At 55.6% G+C, this 6000-nt stretch overlaps 1 protein-coding gene across 3 annotated transcripts in view; it reads left to right on the top strand.

The window, feature by feature from the left end:
• Nucleotides 1–252: 252 nt before the first annotated feature.
• Nucleotides 253–6000, top strand: part of C2H7orf50 (chromosome 2 C7orf50 homolog) — a 66841-nt gene continuing 61093 nt past the window's right edge. The window contains exon 1 of one of the 3 annotated variants that reach the window (XM_065923659.1): nucleotides 253–328. The gene's annotated coding sequence lies outside the window, so the exon portion shown is untranslated. The other 2 variants (XM_065923660.1, XM_065923661.1) reach the window with 2 other exon arrangements.

The raw sequence follows: 6000 nt of genomic DNA, 5'->3' as shown, positions 1-6000 counted from the left end.
CGCCCACTTTAAGTGACAGCAGTTAAAATCTACATCCTGCTTGAGACTAATTCTCGTGGACCAACCTGCGCTGTCCGCTTTGAGCCGCGGAACCTGCGGTCGCCACCAGCGAAGCCGGAACGCGGAGGGTTGCCGGGCAACCGGCGGCTCCCGGCGCCCAACAGTGACGCCATCGGCCCCACCCCATCCCACGCGGCCGCCCCTCTCCATTGGCCAGAGAGGAGACGGAGGCGTGCCTCGGCCAATAGGCGCCGCCGCCCCGGGGGGGCGGGACCGCGTTACCTGGGCGTCGCGTCTGCCGGAAGCCAGCGTCGACGGCCACGCGCAGGTAGGCGAGTGTGGCGTGCTGAGGGGTAGGGGGTCCCTGCGTGGGCGCGGGGACTGAGCGGCCGTCGGGGGTGCGCCGGGACCTGGCAGTCTTCCTTTCGGCGGCTTGCCGAGGGCGCGGGGACCAGGGCGCCGGTCGCGCCGGGGGTCCCCGCATCCCCCTGGGTGAGTTCTGCGTGTCCGCGCGGCTCTAGTCAGAAACAGCTCGGAGCCAGCGAGGTCGCCTGAGGCGGGCGGGACGGCGGTGCTTGTGAGGACAGAAGACTCTGCGCAGCGCGGCGGGGAGACGTGGGGCGGCAGGGCCGAGGCGGGGAGGGAAGCCCCAGGGAGGGTCCCCGCGGAGGTGGGCCTAACCCGGCCTAGGTATTTCACGCACCCTGCCGAAGGAGGCGTCGGAAACGGCCTGGAGGGGCAGGGGCGGAGAACGGTCGGAGACTTTTGAATGATTCGGAAGGAGGGGCGGTGCAGGTCCACTTCTGGGTGTGCTTCGGGAGTGGGGCCAGCGGGGTTCACCGTGGGACGGCCGGGGGTTTGCGAAAGAGGAGTTGGGGGTGACACCAGGGTTTTGGGCTTGAGCTGAAATCTGCAATTTTACCAGATGGCCTTTGATCGAGGGGACAGATTTTGCCAGGGAGATCAGGTTTGTGGAGGATGATGGGCAGTGCGGATTTGACACGTCTTCTGTGAGACAGTGTGTGTATCGGTGATACACAAGGGTGGCAGCGTGGTAGTGCGGCTCAGTGAGAAGCGTGGGCGTCATTGGCCCCTGGCTGGCATTTAAAGCCGCAGGGCTAGGTGAGATGGGGGAGTGAGAGTCAATAGAGAATAAGGGAGGCCTGAGCTGGGGGCCCTTGAACATCCGCGGGCAGGGAGGTGAAGAGGTGGGAGGAAGGCCAGAAGCGGGGGGGGGGTTGGAAAACGGAAGGAGAGGGCCCTTGGGAAGAGGGGCAGGTTGTGGCAGATACTGCTGTGAGGTCAGTGCATCCAGTCAGGGATGAGCAAAGCCGCACTGGACTTGGCATAATCGGTGAGGCCCCATTTTAATCGACGGTGTCTATTGCGGCAGGTGGAAAGTCATGCAAACTCGCCTTGGATTTGTGCAGGGGGAGGGTGTTTTAAAGGGAGGGTGGGGGGTGCAGGGGTGGCACCCCGAAGAGAGGCATGGAGCTGGAGAATTGCAGTGAGCAGACTCGGGCCTCCTTCTGAGGGAGGAGATTCCTGCCCTCCTACTCCCCCTGACACACGGAGGTCCTGTCTTCAGATGTTGGCAGGACCCTCTTGGTAGCCTTCAGTTTTCTCAGGCAGGAGCTTTTTAGGGGGGCCAGAGTCACTGTAAGTAGTCACTGGTGGCTCAGCTGGTAAGAATCCACCTGTGATGCAGGAGACCCGTGTTCGATCCCTGGGTGGGGAAGATCCCCTGGAGAAGGGAAAGGCAACCCACGCCAGTATTCTTTCCTGGAGAATTCCATGGACAGAGGAGACTGGCGGGCTACAGTCCGTGGGGTTGCAAAGAGTCGGACATGACTAAGCACAACAGAACAGAGTCACTGTAAAGATGCTGCTTTGAGCTGCTAGAAACTGTTTTCAAGTCTTTACAGGCCTGGGTTGAAGCCCGACGTGGGAGGGCTCAGAGGAGGCTGGCCAGGCAGGGTTTGGTCGGGAGAGGCTGTTAGCAGATGGGTGTCATTAGTGGTCTCAGTTAGAGCCTTCTGGCCAAGTCAGGTGGCCGCCTGCTGAGGGAGTGGCTGGGAGGAGAAAGAAGCGGTGCCAGTGGGCAGCTCCCGAGGGTTTTCTTGTAGAAAACAGCAGAAACAGGGTGGAGAGCATGTGGAATCAAGAGTTTTCAGACGTGGGACCTCGTGGTTGACTCTGTAGAAGAGAAGGTCAGCCCATGGGGGAAGGGAATTGCTTAGTGCCACGGAGGCCCCTGGAATCAGAGCCCATAGGGGCTCGGGCTTCCCACTGTAGGGGTCCGTGGGGCACTTCTGTAAGCCCAGTGATCCATCAGGTATCAGCAGAGGAGGGGAGGGTGTGTTGGAGGTCTGAGAGCCTGTGAGGCGAGAGGATGAACTGGTGAGCTGGGTGTGTGGCCGCAGTCGGGAAGCAGGCTTTGCTGGGCATTCCTGGGGGCGGGTGTGACGAGAGACCGATCGGCTTGGTCCTGGGGCATCTCTGGCCAGGCAGGAGCAGGAACTAGAGTTGGGGTAATGAGCAGGGAGCTGAGTGTGTCTAGAGAGGCGTGATTGTAATGAGGTAGGAGCGGGCACGAGAGAGGTGAGGGGCCTTGGTCCTGGGACATCTCTGGCCAGGCAGTAGCAGGAACTAGAGTTGGGGTAATGAGCAGGGAGCTGAGCGTGTCTAGAGAGGCGTGATTGTAATGAGGTAGGAGCGGGCACGAGAGAGGTGAGGGGCCTTGGTCCTGGGGCATCTCTGGCCAGGTAGGAGCAGGAACTAGAGTTGGGGTAATGAGCAGGGAGCTAAGTGTGTCTAGAGAGGCGTGATTGTAATGAGGTAGGAACGGGCATGAGAGAGGTGAGGGGCCTTAGAACGTGTGGGGACGTGTGGAGGCAGCGGACCACAGGTCCTGGCAAGGCTAGAGGGTCCCTGAGCCCCAGGGCACCCAGAGGGCCTGGCTGGCAAGATGCGAGGTGGGCTTACAGGGGGGATGCAGGGTTACAGGCTTTAAGTCACAGGAGGGGGGCCGTGGGTTCAGGGAGCAGAAGCTGGAGGCCGTTCATCTGCGCGGGGTTTAGCATGGTCCGGGTCAGGAGGATGGGAGCACGGTCGTGTCCCAAGTGCAGGAGCTGGGGCTCTGGGTGCTGGTTCCTGTGGATTCCTTCCAGAGGGCCTCCCTGGGTCTGCCAGCTCCCATCAGAGGTGACTTAGATGTGTCAGGTGAAAGGGGACCTCAGGGGCTACGAGTGATGCTTTCAGATTTTGAAAAGGATCTTTTTGCCCTGAGGCAGATTTATTTTTTTTAAGGTTCGGTGGGTTTTCTTTTCAGCGCAGAGCGGGCAGCCTCAGCCTGTTGGCGCTGCCTGGTCCTCACAGGCGACTGCGGCCCACCCGGCACTTTGCTGTCCTCCTCCTGTCGGTGGGTTATTCACTTGTTTCACTGAACAGTTTTGAGCTGATGTCTTAAAATGTCCTCTTTTTGGCTACACTGAGTGTCTCGTGGGATTTTAGTTTTCTGACCAGGGATTGAACCCGGACCCTCAGCGGCAAAAGTGCAGAGTGCTAACCAATGGGTCACCAGGGAATTCCCCCAAAATGTCTTTTCTTTTATTGTAGAAATTGCTGGAAAATAAAAAGGAAAAAGAATTCTTTTAATTCTGTCCCCTAAAATGCTAATGTCTTAATGTATTTCCTTCTGGTTTTCTCTTTGGTGCATATCTCTGTACAGTTGTCCCTACAGACGAGGGTCCTGTTGTATGTACTCTGGTTTATAGCCCATCCTTCCACTCTGTGTTGTGTCGTGAGCACCCACTCAAGGGGGAAGCAGTGGATCACAAGTGTTGGAGGGTGTACGGGCGAGCTCCTTGGCTGCCAGCATCATCTGTTTCACAGTCTGCCACTGGACATTTTCCATGTTGTCCACTTTATAGTGTTAGAGGTGGTATCATCCTTTATATCAGGTCATTATCATCCTTACATAAATCTCTGTCCATGATTATTTCATTAGGGTGAGTTCCTTCATGTGGAATTACTGGGCCAAAGCATTTGATTACATGTTACAAAAGATTCATATTACCTTGAGGATGGCTGTACCAACTTACTCCCCATCTGCAGGGCGTGGTCATGTCCTTTTCATCATCCTCTGGCTAATGCTGAGTAACGTAATTTAAAAAATCTTTGTAAAAGACATTTAATCTGTCAGATTAAGTCAGTGATGTTTGCGTGTGGCCCAGAAACTCGGTGGTCTTGGACCTTAACATAAGCTAGCAGGCAGCTGCTCCTCAGAGGCGAGCAGTGTCGTCTCCCCACTGTTTCTCCTGGATATTCTACATAGTAGGCAGACTGGGTGACTTTCTTTTTCTTTTGATTCACCGATTTTAGGCCCAGTCTGTTGATTCCCCCTGAGAGGTGGCCTCAGTGTCCTCACGTCCTGTCCCGCGGTCACAGGAAGTACGAGGCACCTGCAACATGGCCCGGCGCACGGGAAGCTCTGGGTCAGCGCTGGTTTCAGTGGCGACCACAAGGACAGTTAGCTTTACTACCCACCCCTCCAGAGCCTCCCCACCACCAAGTACAGGAAATCTTAAGTAGGTGTTGCTTGTAGAAATTAATCTGAGTCACTGGGATTTTTGCAGAAAGGCCTGTAAGGAAAGAACCCCAGTAAAGGGTCTTTTTGCGGTGACACCGCGATGCCAGGCCACCCGTGATGGTCGGTGGACAGTCAGGGCGGGGAGGCCCCACCTGGCTGGGGGACGCGAGGAGCGCCTTTGACGCTGCAGCAGTGTTTGCTGGCGTGGTGGGGGGAGGAGACGGATTTTCCCCTTCGTTTAGTCCCCTACAAATAGCACCGAGGCTTTATGTCTTTTCACTTACAGCAAATAACTTGGGATTAGCGCGTTTTTTAAAGTATATTCACGGGGGTGTGACCATGACCACAGCCTACTTTTGGGACATGTTTCTTCTTCAAGGAAGCCTGGTACCAGTGCTCACCCGCCCTGCCCGCCTCGCCAGCCCCAGGCTCCCACGTGGGTCTCTGTCTCTGTCATTCACTTATCCTGAACACTTCATATACATGGAACTATGCCGTCTGGTTTTCCACGACAGGCTTCCCTCACACGAGCCTTTCACTGTTCGTCCATGTTATAGCAGGCGCCACTGCTTCCTTTCTGACTGAATAATCGTTCATCCGTCAGTGGTGGGCCATCTCGGATGCTTCCCCGTTGTGGATACTGTGACTTGCTGCTGCGGACAGCCGTGCTCAGAGTTCACGTGGATCTGCTCATTTCGCTGAGTACGTCTGTCTGTATGTCGTCCGGGGCCATGTGGCTGTGTGACTTGCTGAGGAACCGAAAGACTGTTGCACAGAGTGGCCACACCGCCTTCTGCCCGCCAGCAGTGACGAGTGGGCCAGTCTCCACATCGTCACCGACACTTCCCACAGTCGGTCTGATGTCAGCTGTCCTCGTGCTTAGGAACACTGTCATTTCATTTGGGTTTCCCTAGTGAGGACCAGTACTGAACTCCTTCATGGCTTCCTGTCCATTTGTATCTCTTCTTTGGGGAACTGTCTGTTCAAATCTTTTGTCCATTTTTAAAGTGAGTTGTCAGCCTTTTTTATTGAGTTATGAGCTCCTCATTCATTCTGGATACAAGTCTTCTGTCAGATATGAATTGCAAACATCTCCAGTTCTGTTGGTTGTCGTTTTACTTTGTGGCTGACATCACTTACAGCACAGAATCTTCAATTCTGACACATTCAATTTCTTTTTTCTTCTGCTTGTGTTTTTGGTGTCATAATGAAGAAGCTGTTGCCTAATCCAAGGTCATGAACTTTTGCGTGTGTGTGTGCTAAGTCACTTCAGTCGTGTCCGATTCTTTTCAACCCCGTGGACTGTAGCCCGCCAGGTTCCTCTGTCCGTGAATTCTCCAGGCAAGAATACTGGAATGGGTTATTATGCCCTCCTCCAGGGGATCTTCCTGACCCAGTAATCGAACCTG

This window comes from Muntiacus reevesi, chromosome 2, assembly GCF_963930625.1.
Source record: "Muntiacus reevesi chromosome 2, mMunRee1.1, whole genome shotgun sequence".
In the NCBI taxonomy this organism is placed as follows: domain Eukaryota; kingdom Metazoa; phylum Chordata; class Mammalia; order Artiodactyla; family Cervidae; genus Muntiacus; species Muntiacus reevesi.
Note: the sequence above shows the minus strand (reverse complement) of the source record. Positions and strands in the feature narration are given on the sequence as shown.